The sequence below is a fragment of the Balaenoptera acutorostrata genome, chromosome 3 (assembly GCF_949987535.1).
Source record: "Balaenoptera acutorostrata chromosome 3, mBalAcu1.1, whole genome shotgun sequence".
NCBI lineage: Eukaryota > Metazoa > Chordata > Mammalia > Artiodactyla > Balaenopteridae > Balaenoptera > Balaenoptera acutorostrata.
Window position 1 is genome coordinate 27917254 of NC_080066.1, and position 22165 is coordinate 27939418.

Genomic DNA, 22165 nt, shown 5'->3' on the forward strand with positions numbered 1-22165 from the left:
CCTCCTAGAGAAGGAAGGACAGTCTGTTTGCCTCTCTACCCCCCTCAGCAGTGCTTCAACGTAGCCGGGGCCCAGCATGCGTTCAGTACATTGAATTAAAATGCTTGTTTTAGAAAAGCAAGAGGCTGCATTTTTCTAACTCTCTCACAAAACCTTTTTTTAATCTCTTCATCTGATATCAGGTAAATGTCTATAACTTCTGAATATCCAGAAGTGGATATTCAGAGGAGTAATTGCTCTTGGCTGTTGCTTTCTAGGCACAGATCACAGCCTCTGTGAGCTCAAGACCGGAATGCCAGCTGAGGCTGGGGTATTGACCTACATTAGCTGGATGGTAGTTTAGCGATGACAGTGTCAGAGCACCAGCCAGCCCAGCAGCTGCGCACAGGCCGGTCTTGGCCCCGTGCAACTGCAGGGGTGCTGTGTGGGGCCGCCCGGCTCTCCGCTGCCGTTACTGCTTCGTCATCACCCACTCGTCGCGGGCAGCCACCCCTGCGGTCCCCTGTGCACGTCAGACTTACCCTGTCTGTGGTGGCAAGATGGGCCCCCAGGAAATGACAAATCCCACTGGGTCGGCCTTGACACCCACCCGAGCCCCTCCCCCACCCAGCACGTCCCTGCGGCTTGGTGATGCCCGGAAGCCGCTCCGAGGCTCTCAGCCCGGCCTTGACTCCCCACGCTGACCTCCCCAGGGGCCATGGCACACCTTATCCACTCCCGAATCAAAGCCAGGCAGACCCCTGCGTAAGCCAGGGGTCCCCCAGGCTGTCACCATGCTGTGAATTTTAGTTCCAACTTCTCCTCCACTTGAATAACTGCCTCGGGATCCCTGGCCTCTTGGTGACCTAATCTAGCCCCACGTAACCTCGCGGTGCACTTGAAGGCTGGACCTGCCAGTTCCACGGGGCTTGGTGCTCCATGGTGTGGCCGCCCGGCCTCACGTGCACAGTGGTTGCTCCAGCCTCCCTGCCACAGCGTGCAGGCCCTCATCCAGTCCCCACGGGAGGAGGGAGGGCCTCATTCCATCACCCAGTGGCTGCTATTACGTAGAAAGCAATTTGTGCCAGAGACAGTACTTTCTAAAGGGTTAATGTTTGGGTTCAAAGGAGCAGCTTAACTAGTGGGGGTGCCTGGCAAATGTTTGCAAATAGAGTCTCAGCTCCCATCAAAGCTGGCCACCCAGGAGCTGCCAGCTCTTGGTACGTCCAAGGTCAGCTGCAGAGTCCGACACTTCTACAGCTAAGCTCCCTCTTCTTTAAAAGAGTGTAAGAGTTAGGTCAGCTAATGTGAAAGCTTATGAACAGAGTGGTTGAAAATGACCGCATTCTAGGCATCCCAACACCCAAGATTAAAAGGTTAAGAGGGGGCTTCCCTGGTGGCGCAGTGGCTGAGAATCTGCCTGCCAATGCAGGGGACACGGGTTCGAGCCCTGGTCTGGGAAGATCCCACATGCCACGGAGCAACTGGGCCCGTGAGCCACAACTACTGAGCCTGCGCGTCTGGAGCCTGTGCCCCGCAACGGGAGGGGCCGCGATAGTGAAAGGCCCGCGCACCGCGATGAAGAGCGGCCCCCGCACCGCGATGAAGAGTGGCCCCCACTTGCCGCAACTAGAGAAAGCCCTCACACGAAAACTAAGAGACCCAACACAGTCATAAATAAATAAATAAAATAAAATAAAAGGTTAAGAAAAAGGGTGTCCTCTTTACATCCTTAGAGACCAGCACATCATCTGGATTCTTGCAGGAAAAGATTTAATTTATCATGAAAGTCGAGGAACACAGTACTGACTTGGCAGCAGATTAAGGCTATTAAGAATACTTGCTAAAATAAACAACAAACTTGCACCCTACAGGAAGGGTGAGATTGTCCACAATCAATGAGCAAGTCAACTGGAGAACAGGATGAAGCCCGCAATCACCCCGCTTACAGCAGGCACCCTGAAGGTAACGGCCCAGCCTAGGTGAAGAGACGGCCTTCACTCACAGACTGTAAGGCAAGTCATCGTAACGAGGAGGTGAGAATATAAAACCTACTTAAAGAGAGCTGGCTGACCTGGGAATGGTGTCTGTGGGTACTATTTGAAAAGGCCTTTCCTAAGTCTTTGTGGCACCTGGGGGCCCCTGAGGACAGCCAGGCAGGAAGGCGCGGGGAGCCTGGGCGGGCCCCTCAGGGGCCTCGTGCCTTGAGCATCTTCTGTCCGTGAGAAAGGATGTCCGACGTCTACAGGGAGTAGAGCTCCCTCTAACCCCACCCCGAAAAGCATCCCGTGAGGAAAGGTGGGCGCTCACACGGCCAGCAGCGGGGGTAGTGCAGTCCATCCGCAGAGGTGGTGTGATCCGAGGGATCCACGGGCCGGATCCAGGCTCGGGTCGCGTTAAGGACATGCTCAGTAGCTGCTCCCACTCAGGCCGGCTTCTTGGCTCAAGTTTTATGACTCTAAGTACTGAGATTTTGGCATGATGTCGACAAAGTGTCGATATTTGGAATGTGCATTTTCTGTTTTTGGTCAAAATATTATTGGTAGACACAGCTGTACTGTAGCATCCAAGCAAACTGTTTAATTTCCTCAACTTTCCCTTTCACATATTCGTTCTCAGCTTATTAACTGTTTTTTAAAAATATTTATTTATTTATTTATTTATTTTTGGCTGCATTGGGTCTTCATTGCAGGCATTCTCTAGTTGTGGCGAGCGGGGGCTACTCTTCATTGCGGTGCGCAGCCTTCTCATTGCAGTGGCTTCTCTTGTCTCAGAGCACGGGCTCTAGGCACACGGGCTTCAGTAGTTGTGGCACACAGGCTCAGCAGTTATGGCTCACGGGCTCTAGAGCACAGGCTCAGTAGCTGTGGCGCACGGGCTTAGTTGCTCCGCGGCATGTGGGATCTTCCTGGACCAGGGCTCGAACCCATGTCCCCTGCATTGGCAGGTGGATTCTTAACCACTGTGCCACCAGGGAAGTCCCAGCTTATTTAACTCTTATTTATGTAGTTTATTAATTCTCTAAGATGTCATGTCTCCCATGAATCAGTGTAGCCTGTAAGCAGCTTCGCTATGTCATCGACGTCTTGATGCTTTGGAGCCACCAGGGACAGAACCGTTTAGTGGGGCTGCGGGGGAGGGGACGCCTGGGGAGCCACGGCTGAACAGCAAGGGGAAGCCATCCGCTGTGGGTTTGCCGTCCCAAAGTGCATGACTCAGTCATTCTTCCCTGCTGGCTACAGTTCGTGATGAGGAAAAGCTCACCCGGCAGGGGAAGGTGTGTTCTAAGTCCCTGGGAGGTGGCGGCAGGGGGGGCAGACCCGCGGGCCCCGAGTCCTCCAGGGCTGAGGATGGTCACCGCCACTGAGGACTCGGTGTCGGCCAGGCGTCACCCGGCTCCGTCAGAACTCGGGCCTCCTCCTGGGCCTCCTTCTGCTCCAGGAGCCTGGCCCCGGGGAGGTCGGCCAGTGAGCACTGTGGGCTGCAGGGTCACAGCTGCCATTCGGACCTCATGATGGACGCACCGGGGCAGCAAAGGGCTCTCCTCGTGGCCATGGATGGAGGCCACCCACCTGCCATCAGATCACCCCTCCCTCCTCCCCCCGGTCTCCTGTCTCTTCCCCGGCCTCCACCTTGTCTCCCTGCTTCCACACCTCACCCAGAGCACACAACACACACACACAGCCCGCACACACAGCCCACACACACAGAACACAGCCCACACAACACACACACACACACACACACACAGCCCCCACACACACACACAGCCCACACACACAACACTCAGCACACACAGCACACGCTGAACACACAACCCACACAAAGCACACACAACACACCACACAGCCCACACAACACACAGTCACACACCACACAGCACACACAACACACACACCAGGCTCTCTCCCAACTAGGCGGCGCTGTGCTCAGAGAGCTGGGCTGGAGCGGGGAGGTGGGCGGAAGAGGAGTCCCGCGTGGGGCGCCGCCTGGCCTCCCTGCAGCCGCCTCTTTCCTGCACACACGGGCCCTCCCCCACGCTCTCTGCCAAGATGACACCGTCGTGCCCGATGTTCTCGTCACACGGTGAGACATGCCTTGTAGAGTGGGGCTGTTCCCTGTAAATCTCTTTTTCTCACAAATCTGTGTGTGTGTGAATGTGTGTGCTTACATGTGTATGCGAGTGTGCCCATCCACATGTAATCACGTGTGTGTCTGTATGTGTGTGTCCGTGTGAGCGTGTGCATGCGCACAGGAATCCCACCGCTGACCCTGAGGTCCGTGGAGCCCAGGTAAGCAGTGTAAACGTTAAAGGACAAGTGTGTGCAATGCAGGTGCGTCTGTCACTTGCGGTTCACTAACTTTTATTTTAATGCTGATGCTTCCTGAACGTGCAGTAAGTTGATGTACTGACAGAGCAAGGCCTTCGTTTGGAGCCCTCACAAGCCTAATCTCATTCCGTGCACAAAATGTGAGGGTCTCTGTGTAAATGAGGGCTGGAGACCGCGCTCCCAGGAGCAGCCTGACCTGACGTGCTACCGTTGCCATGGTAAGAGGGGTACTCGCCACCAGCATCACAGCGCTGTAGCACCAATTTAGTGCTCCACTAAACACAAAATAATGCCTCCTTTAATGATGCTGGGCCGGGGTTCCTAGAAATATGGGGCCCCCTGGAGCAAGCGCCAAGATGCAGAATAAAATCACGGGAAACATCTCCCTGTACCCTGCAGGGTGGCTGTGGTTTCCACCACGCAGAAGCCGACAGGTATTTATCGTCGCTCCTAAGTTGTTCAGCAGATTGCATCTGTAGCCTCAAGTAGCCGTTCTCCAAACCCGGCGTCAGGCGCCTCGGGCTGGAGAGCTGACTGAAAGCCAGCCTGAGTCTGGTCCTCGTGCCATCTGCGCCTGGTAGAGTACGAGGACCAGGCCGAGTCTGCCCCAGGAACTGATCGCTTCACGAGGCAAAGCTTGGAAACAACAGTAAGCGGAAGCCCAGCCGTCGTGGACTCGCGCCGGCGGAGGGACACGTTCGCTTTTCTCCAATCCTGTCTGCCCTTGTCTCGACAGGTTCAGAGAGCATCCGCCGTGGCGACGCCCCAGCACTGCCCCCATCATCAGCGCAGGCCTCTCCTCCCCGGCAGCGGGGCCGACATGCGCAGGAGCATCTTCTGAACCTGCTTTTGCCTGCGGTTCCTCTCCCGTCTGTCGTACCCGCGGGCAGCACAGTGAGCTCAGGTTCTTACAGCCAAAGGGAGCCAAGGTCTGAAACCCACGCTGACTTGAACTTGAACTTGGCAAAATACAGACTGGCTCAGAGCCTCCGCTGGGTGGGCTGAGAGGTCCCGGGGAGACGTGAGAAGAGCAGGCAGCCTCCTGAGCACACCTGCAAAGCGCCTATCACTATGCCAGGGTCCTGTTCCGGCCTCGGAAGCCCCCAAGCTGCCCGCCGGCTGTGTGGGGATGCAGGGCAGGGCTGCACAGGAAGGGCAGCAGCTCACCTCTGACCTCCAGCGTGAGGAGGGACCAAGAAGGCCAGGCGACAGGCGCAGTGTTAGGGTGGCGCAAACGCAGCAGGTCACGGGCCCCCAGCTTCCACACGCTCGCCGATGGAGTTTTAAGGGGGCTTCTGCTTTTGAGGATCATGGTTTCACTAAATGTTGGAGTAATTTTATGCCATTTCCCCACTAATAACCATCACGCTGCTATTCAGAGGCGTGGCCTTAACTCTAGCCGTGTCCCTGGGAGGTGGTGGCTTCATTCTGAGGACGCTGGCGACACCTCCTGGGCCTTCGGGGAAGCGTCACAGCTGCGTGTCTGAACTCTGGCCTGGGGAGCAGGTGTGGAGCCCCCGAGCACTGCTTAGTGGCGGCAGGTTAACATCTCCATGCGAATGTGCGCGTCACGGAGGAAAGCAGACCCCGGGCCTCTGAAAGATTGGGTCTCCCATAAGCACCTGATCCCCAGTGGCCAGTCGCTGGATGAACCTTGATGAGATGGCCTGCGTCCTCGGGTCACTGGACAAAGTGGCCCGGAAGCTGGCACCCCTCCATCCCCTAGACCCCCTGCCACCGGCTTCCTAAGGCAGAGGGGACACCCATGGTTCCTCCTCATGTTCTGATGTGGACAAGACTTTTCTTTCTGCTCTGGAATTCTCACTGCAGAGGGCAGAATGAGTTTTGATCTTGTTTTCAACATCTCCCTAAACAAGAGGGAAATGGTGACTCCATTTTTCCTCCATCCCAAAAGGGAAAACTAAATTGATACGTTGAGCTAAAAGAGTCCAGGCGGGAAGGTGAAGACGCAGAGCTGGAGGCGCCCGGGCGGGAGGCAGGTGCTGGGACGCAGGAGGTGACAGGAGAGCAGAGGGCCCCCTGCACAGACGTGCCCCCCAACGCCGTGCTTCCGGGGGGCGGGGGGCCAGCTGCGCTCTAGGAGGAGCTCCTCGCTGGTTGCCTGCTGGCCCCTCCTCCCCTGCAGGACCGGGCGGGCAGGCCTCAGCTCCCCGGCTCTGACAGACTCTCCCAGAACCGCTGTGCCCGACACCACGTGCTTCGTGCCCTTTGGGGGCTGTCCTGCGGGTGCCGTTCATGGCACCACTGCAAGGGATCCTCCGCTTGGGGTGGAAGCCACACCTGCAGTCAGGAGACCACACTCGGGTGCAGACCCGCTCAGGGATAGGGATGACGGGCGGGAACACGGCGTCACCCGGGGCGGGCCGGGCTGGGGCGGGAAGAACAGATGCTGCTCCAGCAGACCCTGCTGCTGGAGGAAAGGCGGGTAGGGCAGCAGGAATTTATTTTGTAGACACTTTTCTCCTCTAAGGCCGAGTCCGCTTCCAGACCAAAGCGGGGGTTCTGTGCAAGGGTCGCTGACTTCATCTCCAGACGCTGCTCTGCTGCAGACCCCCTCCCAGCAAGCAGGCCGGGCGGAGGCCTCCGAGGCATGCCCGGATCTCAGATCTTCCTGAGACCAGCCTGTGGTGAGCTGGGGTGGCGAGTGCAGGCCTCCACTTCCCCTTAATTCTCCAATGAAAATGATCACCACAGTCACTACTTTCCATTTCAAAAGTGGGCTTTGACCACCCTGCCTGATGAGAGGCTGTCTGCCGGGAAATGAAGGTGTTCCTCACTGATGCTAAAGCTAAAGAAAAAAAAAAAGCTTTGTACGATTCTCTGCACAGAATCCACCTTGCCACCCCGCAGCCAGTGTCCCCGGGCCGCTCCTCATGGCTGCCTCCTGGGACGCGGCCGCACTGGCCTGGACGATGCCTCCGCCCCTCACCCTGGGCCCGGGGCCATCTCTCAGCCGAGTCCAGCTCTCCATCGGCTCTGACTCTGCCTCCTGGGAATGGCGGCCTGTAGTGACGATTTACACAGAGCTGTACCTGCAGGCACGCAGCTGGCGGATGTGTGGGGCGGGGCCCCGGGTCCTGGGGGGTGACTGCACCGGGCCCCCCAACCCCACCTGCTGTGTCCTGGACTGCACGCGGGAAGCCCGGAGACAGTCGAGGTGGTCTCCCTCGAAGCAGAGGGAGCCGGCACGGCCCTTCCCATCACCAGACCCTCGACGGCATTGGCGTGAAGACTGCGGTTCTTCTCCTGCTGGTTTGAAATAGACATCAATGGCCGTCAATCATGTCAGGCGTTCCCTTCCCAGCCGCGCTCACTGCGGAGCTTGCTCCAGGAAACCTGTTCCCTTGTGAGGAGGTGTGGCAGAAACACAGTTACACGTGGTCCTTTTCAGCCACACGTTATGTGGCTTCCGTGGGGAGCAGAACGCTTGCCTTGAGTGTGACGCAGCCTGCAGCCTGGGTGGCGTCATTTTGTAAAAAGGATGTCGCGCTGTAAAATAACTGCCCGCGGCTGGACACGGGGCGGCTCGTGACGGGGCACGGGCTGTGCTCAGCTCTGCCCCTGGGGTCAGAGAACATGAGTCCCCGTCTCAAGAGGAAAGAGCCTCCTTCCCGCCCCCTTTAACGTCCCAGTGTCTTCCGGGTCGCCCACCCCTGAACTCAGTGCTCGCCCCCTCCCCACGTTTACCCTCAGGTGTCAGAGGGGAGGTGGCCCCCGGTGGTGCGGCTCCTGAGGCCCCTGAGGCACGGCGTCCTGGGAGGCGAGAGGTCCCCTAGCATCTCCCCCCACTCCGGCCGGTGCCCTTATCACCCTGACTTGGTGAACCGGCCACCTAAGCCACACAGGAGCCCGCACCCCCAGGCCCTGCAGGGCGGCCCGACGTGGTTCGTGCCCCAAGGCTGGCCAGCGGGAAGGCCGGCGCCCTCACCGGCAGAGCCGCCATCCCACCACGGGCAAGGGAGCTAGGGGGTCGCAGCCACGCGAGGAGGCGTGTCGGGAAGGGGCGGGGTCGCACCAGGCACAGGGGACGGTACCTCCTGTTCAGTCCCGGAAACAGGTCCTGACCTTGTGCCAGGAGACAGCTGTGGAGGGAACAAATCAACGAATGAAGGAGTGAGTGGATGAACGAGAGAAGCGAGGGACTGAACAGGTGAGCGAGTGAGCGGGCGAGCAAACGAGCGGATGAGCGACTGATCTAATAAATGAACAAACAAACGAACAAATGAATACGTAAGCACACAAGTGAACAAATGAGCAAATGAGGGAGGGAAAGGGTGACCCTTTCTGACTCACTTCCTGTCTCCCGTCCCCTGGCTCCATCCACTCAGGACCCCTGGTGCTGCGCCCCGCAGGCCCCCTTGAGGAGATGCGGGCGGGGAGGGCTCTTAGGGACAGCAGGGCTTCCCTAGAGGTGACACCTGGGCACTTTCTCGCAGGCTCAGTCAAGAGGAGAGTGAGGTGAGTGAGGGACTCACCTGGGCACGGAATCTCAGTCATCTTGATAAGTGCCATTTTAATGCAGAATGATAAAAAATCAAAATTGATACAAAGCCCCATGGCAAAAAAAAAAAAAAAAAATCAACATTTTAAATAAAGACAGCATTACTATTCCCGATTTTTTTCTTGCCTCAGGCTTCAATATGGCTCATCACAAAACTGTCTTTATGTCAGATTTTGATACTTTGTTCATGATTTTTTGCATTAATTTTGATGTTTTGACATGTTGTATTGAGATAGTATTTATCTCTATTCCTGAGAGTGGTTTTGTTTTTCTTCTTTGTTTGGTGCCTCCTTAAATGTCACACCCAGGTGCATCGCTCGGCCCCTCGCTGGCTGCACCCCACCCGCGGAGAGGGGTGCTTTGCTCTTGCTCAGAGTCCTGGAGGCTGGGGGTCCTGGATCAGGCACCAGCTACTCAGCGTCCGATGAGAACCCGCTTCCTGAGCTCTTAATGGGTCACATAAGGTCGTCAAGTGGTATCCCGTCTATGGAAGTCTTGGAATGATAAAGCAAGTTTTAAGTGACACATTCTTAGAAAAAATATTAAATATAGAAGGATCTGAACTTGCATGCAGTCGTGTTCACCCCAAACCTAATCACCAGGAGTCTCTGGTTCAGATTCTTCTGAGTTGTTTGCCGGGCGCTGTTCTGGGCCCCTCACCCCGCCCTGTTCCATCCTCCCCCATTAGCATCCCAGAGGTCCCGGGACGGATGCGGAGACGGAGTGCACTGGCAAAGTTCTCAGCCGGATAACGTGCCACCAGCTTGAGCAGAGGCCCTGGGAGGAGGGGGGGCAGCCTGGACCCAGAGGGACAGACATTGTAGGGCATCCGAGAGTCCACCCCGGTGAGCTCTCCATGAGGACGACATGTGTCTTCCCCACGGAGACAGCAACGCCTGCACCCCAGGACATCAGAACTCTGTGAAATAAAGCTGACATTCTATTTCACAAAAATTATTCTTATTATTACCAGACAGAATAAAAGAGCCCCTCCTCCCCCGCTATTGATTACAAAGGCTTACAAACTCCCTCCAGGAGGAGTTTTCCACAGGTTGTTTTATCATCATGGCTATTAAGGTCCTTCCTAGCAAAGTGCTAACATTGTGATAGAGAAATAGAAACCCTTTCTGCCTTTGCAAAGAATTGTTAGGCTGAAGAATATATGAATTGCAAAATAGCGTAACAAAGATTTGCAATGCATTTCTGTCATGTGGAAGAAGAATCGAAGTTACTCGAATTTATTTAAATGTTGTTGACAGGAAGCGGCTGCCTTCACGCCCAGGCATGGATGACGATTCACACGTATTTATAAACTAAAATAGCGAAAAAGAGACACTTGTCAACACAACCCTTAGAAAACCCAGGGACTCTTGGAACCTGGGAGCAGATTCATGGGAGAAAAGGGAGAAGCTGACAGCAGGGAAACCTTGAAGGCCTCCCTTGGCTTCCATCTACAGGAGTTGACGGGGGTCAGGACATCCCCAAAACGGGAGCTAGGAGTGGGGTTACGGGGCCCAGATCCTCTCCTGTCACCTGAAGGTTTGAGCTGCAACACCTCGGGTCCTTCCTCAAGCTCCTGCATCCATGCTGCTGTGAGTGGCTAATGCAATTGTTCCTACCAGCATCCAGCCAGGTCCCCTGTCTACAGGTGCAGAGGAGGGAGCTGAAGCTCAGAGCGGTGAGGCGAACTTGTCCATGGCCATGACGGGGTTCAGGACACGCCACCCCAAATATGGCAGCTTGGCACATTAAGTATTTCAAGGGGAAGGAATCTGAGGAACGGCAGGTGCATGTCATGAGACCCTCATGTGAGAGGTGCCCTCCCTCTACCCCGAGGAAGGGAGCATCCTTGTCTCCAGGAGGAGGGATGCGGAGAAGGAACCCCATGAACAGGCCTTGCCAGGTCCCCCCAGTTCACCACCCTGAGCGCAAACTCTTTGCCTTTCACACCTTTCCATGACTCTCCACTCTTATCATACCCAGTATAAAAACTTCCAGGTGTAACCAGGGCATCATTTCCTTATGAAGGCTCCCATGTCACATAAAACTTATATGGAATAAGTATGTATGATTTTCTCCTTTTAATCTGCCTTTCCTTAGAGGGCCCCAGCTGAGAATCGCCTTGATGCTGTTCTACATAAATCCCTCTCCCAGGCCATATTCTTGAGCACAGCAAATGTCTCTGATTCATCTTTGGAGTTCCCACAAAACCTCGCCCACCACCTTGCCCTGTTAGAAAGCACTAATGATACTCTTATCTATTCCACAATTTTTGCTAAGTCGTACGTCTGAAACTCTGAGGTTCACAGGAGCGTTGCGGTGGGATAACATTTTGGTAGATTAACAATTTCTCCCACCATTTTCTGTTTACACCCTTCCGTCTGTTCACACAGCCTGGGGTTTGTCTTAACTGCCTCAGGAAACGAGGACAGGGGAGCAGCCCAGAGAGAAACAATAGAGGCAAATTCCTAGCTCTAGACTTTGAAAAGTGGAGGTAGAGGCACAAAACAATAGATGTGGAAGGATATTTTTATCTAAGAGCCAGCTTTTCTCTACCCCTGCTTCCAGGCTAAAAGTGTTTTCCTAAATGGGAAGAAATGGAGAAAAAGGAGCAGTTGGGAGAAAAGGAAAACAAAAACATTGAAACACTAGTGGACTCCTGAGAAGGGACCTTGGCCCATTCCCTGAGGAGGGGAGGGGAGGATTCTTAGATGGGCAGGGGGATCCTGGTGAACACAGACCAAGGCTCCGAGTCTGAGAGTCAGTCCTGGGGAGACACACAGCCCCCTGCTGACAGCCACTGGGGTGTTGCAGAAACGCCCAGCCAAGAGCCTGGCCACTCAGGCCAGCTTAGCCCCGGAAGTCCTGTGTGCCTGGGGTGGAGGGCGGGCAGTGGGTTCATCTCCTCCACCCCAAGAACAGAGGTCAGAGTGGGGCGAAGCTGAGACAGATGGACGTGGGAACACCTTGTGGACACGAACAAGGGGGCACAGCAGCGTCAGCCCACGGCCTGGCCAGGGAGGACCCCAGAGACAAGATGCTTCCAGCAGAGGCCAGGTGGCAAGTGACAAGGGAGCCCCAGGCACAGCCCTTCCTGAAGCCGAGACCCCCTGGGAAAAGAGCACAGTCCCCAGAAAGTTCAGCGGCCCAGGGTTACCTGAGAATTGGCAGGAAGTAGCTCCCCCACTAAGCGGATGGAGCTCAGAACATACTGCATGTGGATATGAACTATGTGGCTGTTTTCCTGCCTGAATCCTAGAGAAATAAGGTTTTCAAAGTAGATGAAACCCCTCTCTGGTTGGGGTCTCATGTCTGGCAGGCGGACCCCCAGGAATGCAGACTGTGGTGAGGCGTTGGAGTCTCTGCGTGACTTGGGAGAAGGCTGCTCCTGGTAGAAACTCTACAAACCGTGGGGCTGCCTTCTGGTCGGTAAAATACTGCACTTTGGACCTTAGCACTCAGATGAACGGGGCTAACAGATACAGGATCTGGGTACCCATGTCTCTGGTTCACTGCATGGACTTGGAGTAAATTGCAACCATCACCATCCTAACGGCCCCTTTATCGTTTCTTCTTAATCAGGGTGGACACGGCGCGCAGCTTCCAGCCACTGCTGATCTCTCTGCTCCGTCTTGCAGCCAAACTCCTTGAATGGCTTGTCTGTATCCCCGGCTCCATTTCCTCTTGTTACTGACCGTCCCAGTCTGGCCCCAACAAGGGTCCTCCTGCCCGGTGTCACTGGAGTTCAGTTCGGAAGCGAAGGAAAACGTGACCCCTTAGTCCAAGAAGGGAGCAGGGCCAAGGGCTCTAGGGCACATGCTCTCCCGACGGGCGGGGGAGGTGGGGCGGGGCTGCTCTACAGGGATCCTCAGGGGGCGGGGCGGGCTCTGGGGGTGGGGGGTGGGGCTGCGCCGCTCACGTGCTCGCTCCTATCCCACGTGCACGTGCTCGCAGCGTCTCCCTAGCCATATCCGTGCGCGCAGCCGTCGCCCGCCGTCCTGCACTGAGGTGTTGGCACGTCCCTCCACCCCAGGACCTCTGGTCTGCGACGCCAGGTGCGAGGCCTCTGCACCTACCCTGTGAGCAAGTGAAGCTAAAGGAAGCACAGGAAAAAAGGTTAGACTTTGTTTTATTACCAGATTCTGTTTTTTTTTTTTTTAAAGAAATTCACATTCTTATTTATTGATTGATTGATTGATTGCTGTGTTGGGTCTTCGTTTCTGTGCGATGGCTTTCTCTAGTTGTGGCAAGCGGGGACCACTCTTCATCGCGGTGCGCGGGCCTCTCACCATCGCGGCCTCTCCTGTTGCGGAGCACAGGCTCCAGACGCGCAGGCTCAGCAACCGTGGCTCACGGGCCCAGTTGCTCCGCGGCATGTGGGATCCTCCCAGACCAGGGCTCGAACCCGTGTGCCCTGCATTGGCAGGCAGACTCTCAACCACTGCGCCACCAGGGAAGCCCCCAGATTCTGTTTTTAATTGTCAGTGGGCTTTGCCTCCTGCTGGGCGTGGAGTCCTGACCCGTTGGAGGAGCAGAGCTTGGTGGCCCCCAGGCCTCGGCCCGACTGTTCGTCGCCCTGAGGGACACCCCCCCCATTTGTCTAACCTTTTGGGGCAAAGGAACCCGGACGACTTAGCTCCGTGGCCCAAATATCAGCTAGAGTCATGGTCCTGACAACGCAGGTCCAGGACTTGGTCTGCGGGCAAGTGTGCCCTGAGGCCGAGGCTCCCGCCGGCCTGGATTTCCCTGCCCACACGGCGGAGAGGCCTCAGGTCGGAGGTGGGGTCCCCCGAGCCGGCAGGAGGCCGTGGCCGCAGGTCGTCTCTGCCGAGGTTGGGGCTCGAGGCCTTTTCCCTCGAGTGCGAATTCTGGGCAGATGGGTCACCAAGGGGATGTGTCCACTTAGCAGGGAGTTGGGCTCGCAGCCTCCGGTTTCCCCCAGGGTCCTAGCCGGAAGGGGTGGGGGTCAGGTGGTGGGTGCAGGCAGCACCTGGTCACCGTATCCCGTGAGACCTTTCCTGTTTCCTCCCACCTGGCCGACACACTTGAGTTGTTGCATTTCGAGGGGGCTGAGGTGGCCCTTCTCTCCGGCTGGGGGTGGGTCTACCATCAGGAGTTCAGACACACTTAACATCTCTCGGGGCTACCCCACGCAGAGCAGGGCGATGGGAAGCAGCTGAACCCAATTCTCTTGAGTCTTCTGACACAGTTCGGCTAAGGTCTGCTTCAAGGTCTGACGGTGTCTCTCTACTTTTCCTGAAGACTGGGGTCTCCAGGCTGAGAGCGAGGTCCATTTTACGTCCAGGACACTCGTCATTCCCTTTGTCTCTTGAGACACGAATGCTGGACCATTATCGCTTTGCAGGGCTCCTGGGAGCCCAAACCTGGGCATTATCTCTTCTAGTAACGCCTTAGCCGTTTCAGCTGCTGGTTCAGTTCTAGCTGGGAATGCTTCTACCCACCCAGAACACGTGTGCACAAGCACCAAGAGGTACCTGAAGTTGCCTGGTACTCTGGGCGTGATGGTGAACTCAATCTGTCAGTCTTCCCAGATGATCCTCTGGCTTAAATGGGCCTTATCTGGGGCCTCTGGCGGGTGTGGTGTTGAGATTGTTTATTGTGCAGATGGGGCAGGTCTCAGCTCTCTGACTGATTATATCAATACCTTTCATGCCAGGAGTTACCATGATCTCAACTAATTATATAGGGCTTCCCTCCCAGGGTGAGTTCCTTGATGAGCCTCCCTGATGGCTGAAAAGCTGCACGTGGGGAAAGAAGTATGGCCTGTGTTCATTAACTAGCCATCCATGGCCTCCTAGATGTCGACTGAAACCCCATTTTCAGGCTTTGTCTAATTCTTCCTCTGTGTAAATTGGGGATGATTGGATGGACCTGGTCTTCGAGGTGTGAGGGGTAGTTGCCAAGTTACTGGTTCTAGGGCTGCCCTTTGGCAGTTGTGTCCACCTGTTGCACCCCCCTTTTGGTGACCCCTACAGTGAGTCACTACCACCTTTTTGGGAAGCCGTAGTGCTTCTAAGAGCTTCACTATGCTTTCAGCCATGTTTCCCCTGTTTATTCTCCGCAGTAAGCCTACCTCTTTCCTTCCAGATTGCCCCGTGTGCATGTAGGAGTCTGTGTAAACATTTAAGATCTTCCCTGTCCCGAGGCCTAAGGCTCGCGTGAGGGCTACAGCTACACCTTTGGGCTGAAGTCCCTGGGGAGGCTTCGTGCCCCTTTGCCTTGGGTCTGGGAGGTCACTGCGCGTATCCCACCAGCCTTTTTCCCTCCCTCCTGAAACTGACCCCATCTGTGGGCCATTCCTCTTCAGCACCTGGGAGAGGCTCACTTCCTAGGTCGGGCTAATGGAATAGATCGTGTCTGTGGTTTCCATACAATCATGCTCCAGGGGCCCTGTTTCCGTGGGTAGCAGGGTGGCAGGACTTACCATGTGACAGTTTCTTATGGTAGACACTGAGTTGTCTAAAGGCACAGCCTGAACTTGAATCACCCTTCGGGGGATAGCTGTTCTGTTCCCTTAGAACTTACCAAAGGCTTACCTGGTGCGGAGCCCATGTAGTGATTGGCTGACCGATGTTCGCTTTGCAGCCTCCGTAGCGGGGTTATCACAGCTGCCACTGCCCGTAGGCAAGGAGGCCACCCCTTAGCGGTTTGACCTGATTGTTTGGAGGAGTACGCAGCCACCCGAGAAAGGGGCCCTGTGTTTGAGCTGATAGCCAAAGGGCGATTCCCCTTCTCTCATGAGTGTACAGGTCAGAGGGTTTAGCTGAATCTAGGAGGGCCAGGCCAGGGGCCTGACATAATTGCTTTTTCAGTTCTTGAAAGGCCCCTTCCTATTCTGAATTCCATTCAAAAGGGTCATCATCCTTTCCTTTCAACGTTTCCTATAGAGGCCCAGCTGTTAGACCATAGTTAGGGGTCCAGATGCAGCAAAACCCGGCCCTCCACAGGAAACCCTAAGCTGTCTTCTAGTTCTAGGGGGAGCAAGGCTACAAATGGCTTCTTTGCTTTCCTGGGGTGGGCTTCTCTGACCTTCTGTGAGAATGAAGCCCAGGGAGGTCACCCTCGTTTGTGACATTTGAGGCTTTTCCTTGGACACCTTATATCCTTTATCAGCCAGGTGGTTCAGGGTGGTTACAGTATTTTGTCAGAGGCCTTCTTAGTAGGGCTGGTGATCAGAATGTTATGTACATACTGGAGGAGGGTTCCCTCCTCCAGATGTAGATCTTTTAGGTCTTTAGCTAAATTTTCCCCAAAGAAGGCAGGGGAATTTTTGAACCCTCGGGGCAGGACTCTCCAGCAGTATTATTGTTTTTGTTGCGTGTTTGAGTCCTGCCACTCAAAAGCAAAAAAATTCGTGTGACTCTGGGTCTAATGGAATACAGAAGAAGGCATCTTTTAAACCTAATACAGAATACCAGGTCCTGGTGGATTGTAAAGTGGCCAGGAGGGTGTAGGGATTAGGGGCTGCTGGATGTGTATCCTCGGTGGCTTCATTACTGCCCCGAGGTCCTGTATCATCTGGGTTTCCTTACAGGGAGAGTGGGGCTATTACAGGCTAACTGGATGGTCTAACAAGGCCTTGGGGCAGTGCCCCACAAGGCTTCCCGACGGAGAGGGTATTGTTTTCCACTGGGCCATGTGTGTCCAGGTTTTAGATGGACGATCACGGGACTGGCTTCTACAGCTCATCCCACCCGTCCCTGGGCCCAGACCTCAGGATTTACTCCCGGGAGGTTTGTCCTCAGCCATTAACATCATCATCTTGTGCCCCTTTGTCTACGGAGACACCAATCTCCAGTTTGTCTCCTGTTAGGTGGATAGTAGCCCCCAATTTATGTGCGATATCTCTTCCTAGCAGGGGTACAGGGCATTCGGGGACATAGGAGGGAATGGTTTAGCGCGTGTTCATCCAATTTACATTCTAGCGGCTCTACGAATGCCCGTTCTTGCGCCTCCCCTGCTAGCCCCATAATTTTACAACTCTTGTGACCGAGTGTGTCTGATTTGGTGTTCAGAACTGATTAAGTGGCGCCGGTGTTGACTAAGAATTCGACAGACTTTCCCCCTACATCCAGTGTTGGCCGGGGTTTCCTCGGGGGGTCAGGTGGAGTGCCATCTTAGGAGCCCCCGACCCCGTCATTCTTCACCTGTGTGGACCATCTGCCTTTGAGAGTAGTGGCCAGGATCTGCCATTTCCATCCTCCTTTGGGGGTGGCAAGAGTGTTCTCTCTTCCAGTGTCTCTCTTGTTTACATATGGCGCGCTGATTGGGTCCTGTTTTCTTGGCTTGTTGTCCCTCAGTGGGGGCCAGGGGTCACTCACCAGGGTCAAGAGTCTCTGTGGGCAGTTAGTGCAGATTCCTGTGCCGACCAGTTGACATTGGAGGCCAACAGCCAGTAGGTGGGGCTGCCTCGGGGCCTTTTTCTTCTCTATATCTCAGTTATTAAATACCCGGTAGGTGACCCTGACCAAGCAAGAGGTAGGGGTATCTGGTTCTATTTCCAGTTTGAAGTGTGTGCCTAATGTTGGGGGCACTTTGGAGAATGAAATACGACCTCAGGATGGTGTTCTCTTCCACTGACTCAGGGTCTGTGTAGTGTAGATTCAGGGGCAAAACAGTGGGCAAGACTGCCGTGGCGCCCTCTCATCCACCAGTCCCCATCGTCCCTGGACATCTGGCACTGCAGGCAGACGTGTGTGAGTTTCCATCTCCGATCTCCTGAAGGGGGCACAGTCCAGGTTACCCTGGGGGCTACGCTGTGTGTGCACCACACCCGGGTATGGGGTTGCTGGGCAGAGTTGCTGTGAATTCGGCCAAAGCCTGATGGGTTCTGCCCTGTCCACGTTCTCAAAGACCAGAGTCATCCTCACGCCAACCTCTGAAAGTCTCCACCGTCCTCCCACTGGAGCCAGGGCAAGCCTGGAGCCTAGGGGGTGGGTGCAGGTGAAGAGGCCACAGTCCGTCCCTTCGTGGTCACCAAAATTTTGTTACCAACCCTCTGGAGCTGGACCCCAAGAAGGGTCCTCCTACCTGGTGTCGTTCAAGCCAATAGAATGAGACCAAGTTCAGTTCAGAAGCAAAGGAAAGTTTTATTCTTTGATCAAAGAATGGAGATGTGCAAGCTCACGCTCTAGAGCACATGCTCTCTCCAAAAGGCCATGGGCAGGGTTGCTTTACAGTGTTCTTGTCAGCGGGGAGGGGGCAGGGTTATTGCGGGTCAGGTGCACCTGTGCAGCTCCGGCTCCAGATCGAAGGGTCGGGCACAGCATCTCCGTACACAGAACACCCGCTGTCCTATCTTGAATTGCAGTGTCAGTGACGTGCACCCTCGGAGCTGCCACCTCCATCTTCCCGCCACAGGCTTCCCTCCCTGGTCCGCAGGCTTCATAATTAGAAGCTCATGCAAACTTGTACCCAGGCGTGAAGCTTTTTGTAGCAAACATCCTGCAGGTCAATCCCCCTCTTTAGGAAACAGGCACCCTCTCTCCCTAAACCTCTAAGCCAAATCCCAAATGTCTCACAACTGATGTATTTAAACTTGGAGAAAGAATGACAGGTCTTTACTTTCTGGAAACAGTGTGCTATTTTGGGAAAAAACAAAACAACCAAAAAAAAAAGAACCAAAAACAAAACAAAACTCACTAAAAATCTCAGATTCTTGAACATCTCCATGGAAGGGAATGAGTCAGCATCACCAGGATGGTCACTGTGGTTTTAGGGAAGCTGGACCTTTGCTCTCTGGGAGCTCGAAATGAGCAACACAGGTTAGTTCAGTGGGCGATTTGCTTTGCCTTCCTAGCAAAAGGGTACATCTCTGGGATTTGCTCAGAACAGTTTGGGCACAGAAGACACAAAATCAGCCGTGAGCAGATCATTCAGAGAGCTGGCTGATAAGTACACAGGGGCTTATAATTCTACTTTTACATATGTCTGAAATTTTCCATATAAAAAGTTTTTAAAATTCACATCTGTCTCTGGAGCAGTGCCAGCAACTCCCACCCCTGTGGTAGCGCATCCAATCGGATCCCATCTGTCCCCCTCAGGATTATCAAAACAGATTTTCAGACCACCATACTCCATCTAAATTCCAGAAATAGATCACTGCAACTTTCAAGCATTGTACCTGAGATAATTAGGAAAAGAAGTCTGTGTTCATGTGTCCAAGATCATTAAGGAGTTTAGGAAGGAAGCCAAAATGCGGGGAAAAAAATCTTTCCTTTTATTAAAGTTAACTGTTAGTAGTTTATCCCAAGTCCATGTTATTTTATGTATGAACTTTCTGAAACTCTTGATATTTATATCCAGCAGAAGACTGTCTTCTCTTAGCCCAATGAAGAGAAGAAAGAGGGGTCAGGATGGCTGGGAAGCAGTGGGCGGGATGGTTTCTGAGCCCCCGTCAGCCTGACGCAGGCAGCCATTGTGAAGGTGCCAATAGTGACAGAGCAGAGTCCACCACGGTCTCCCGGGAAGGCCTGCCAGGACTGCCCGACTCAGCTCCTTCCAGAGCCCTCCTGCCGAATGGATCACGTGGATCCACTGAGCAGATCCCTGAACTTACACAGAAATTTGGACACACAGTCAATGCCAATACCTTGACATGGAGAGGCTCTGGGGGGGCGGGGGGCGGGGGGCAGGGGGCGATGAGGATTGATGTGCTGTGTAACAGCATCTCCAGACAGAATGGGGTGGGGGGCCATCACGCTGTGAGCAGGGGCCATGCTGCTCCTAACTTGTCCCTTTGTATCTATTCTGGCACTGAATTTAGGTTTCATCCAGTTATTATTCACGTAGTCTTTGTCCTTTGCAAGTAGAGGCTTATAAAAATACATGGACTTTAAAAGAACGACGTGAAAGATGAAATCAGAGCAAGGGAAAAAGAAAGCAGCAGCAGCAGTGGGTTTAGCACACAAAATGCACACAAAGACTCTATTATATCCTTGGAGATGAGCCGAGGATTGGGCTCTGTACTGTCTACAGATGCTCCAAAGAGGAAAACATACCACAGCAGGCCACGGGGTGCACATAGGTACATCTAAACTCACTTCCTGGGAGATACATCCCTAGTCCTGGAACAAGATCAGGGAGAAATTCCTTCTGAGAGTCTGTTGTTAGAGTTAGTCCATCTTATATTCCAAAGGACGTGCTTTGCAGTGGGAAGAGAGGACGTGAGAAGGCAGAGGTAGTGACACAAACACAAAGCAACTTGAAGTGGTCATAGCTATTTTTTTGGAGAGTGGTGCTTGCAGACAGTAGCACATGTAGCTAAACATTGAATCTACCTTCCTTGGGAAAGACTAAGATTAGACTCCTTCTTTTGATATATACATGGGCAACTGGCCTTCTCTGCTCCTGGGTGTTGTTTTATAAAATGGGCTGAGGCCAAAGGGCTTAGTACCAACCCTCACCATCACCATTATCAACACCACCACTAATATCACCAAAACCAAAACCATCACCACCAACAACACCACCATCACCATCATCAACACCATCCCCATCCCTAGCACCATCACCATCACTATCACTAATATCACCAAAACCATCGCCACCACCACCAACACCATCACCATCATCAGCACCATCATCAACACCATCACCTTCACTAATACCATCAGCATCACCAATGTCACACTTGGGCAGGGACTAAAAATCTCAATAATTAAACACACGAGGGAGTCAGACATGAGCTTGTGATGCTGTGACACAAAATTGCACAGTAGTATACATGGAGACTAGGAGAACATAAGTAACAGTATTTTACAGAAGATTATGGGTTTTGATGTAAAGTTTTAACTTTTCTCAAAGATGTGTTGAACCAAGCAGTGGAATGAGAATAAAGATGAAGATGTTGCCTTGGGGGAAGAGAGAAAGCCCAGTAAAGACCAATAGGAGTGGGACTAATGGGCAGACAGGACCCTGCCTTCTGCTGCTGGGGTGGTAGCTAAGCACCTTGGGGTTGACAAATGCCAGGTCTGCCCAGATCTTGCTTCTTTGAGGGTGAATAAGGAAAGAACAAATGGGGCTTCCCTGGAGGCACCGTGGTTGAGAATCTGCCTGCCAGTGCAGGGGACACGGGTTCGATCCCTGGTCCTGGAAGATCCCACATGCCACAGAGCAACTAAGCCCATGCGTCGCAACTACTGAGCCTGTGCTCTGGAGCCCACAAGCCACAACTACTGAAGCCTGCGCACCTAGAGCCCATGCTCCACAACAAGAGAAGCCACTGCAATGAGAAGCCCGCGCACCTCAACGAAGAGTAGCCCCTGCTTGCCGCAATTAGAGAAAGCCCGCGTGCAGCAGCAAAGACCCAATGCAGCCAAAAATAAATAAATAAATTTTTTTAAAAAAAGGGCTTCAAGTGATCCCTTTTAACTTATTTTTTTTAATTTAATTTAATTTTATTTTATTTATTTATTTTTTTGGCTGTGTTGGGTCTTCGTTTCTGTGCGAGGGCTTTCTCCAGTTGCGGCAAGCGGGGGCCACTCTTCATTGCGGTGCGCGGGCCTCTCACTATCGCAGCCTCTCTTGTTGCGGAGCACAGGCTCCAGATGCGCAGGCTCATCAATTGTGGCTCACGGGCCTAGTTGCTCCGCGGCATGTGGGATCTTCCCAGTCCAGGGCTCGAACCCGTGTCCCCTGCATTGGCAGGCAGATTCTCAACCACTGCACCACCAGGGAAGCCCGCAAGTGATCCCTTTAAAAAAAAAAAAAAAAAAAGAACAAATGGCACAAGACCTTAAAAAAAAAAGTGTGTGTATTTGTGTGTCCACACGTGTGCACACACGTGGGAGGCAGAGGAAGGTCCTGCCTCTAGAGTTATTTCCTGGGGACACAGACCCTTGGATGCGCTTCAGCATTCACTCTGAGTTGATGGCACCCAGATGCAGCTCCCAGGGAAGAGGAGCACAGGACGATGGGGAAAAGGGGACAATGAAAAAGCAGTGGAAAATACGAGTAAAGTAATAGACAAGAATGGACTGAAAGCACCTCTTACAGCAGCAGATGTGAATTTGAAAATAACCACTACACAACTGGACCAAGAATTTTATTTAGAGCCAAAACAGAGAAAATAAAAATAGAAGAGTTAAACTCTGTAGCTGTAAATAATATAATTGCTGAATAATTGAGCCAGTCAGGTGGTCATTGAGCTTAAGAGAATAAGAGGAATAAGAGAATGCAGAGAAAAAGGATGAAGAGACCAAGTATGGGTAAAATGAGCCAGGCTGTGAGTGACAGGGAAACAGTATAGAAATAAATGCCTTTCAAAAGGAGACTCCAGGATGAAAAGAAAAAGCAAAAAGCAAAGAAAAAA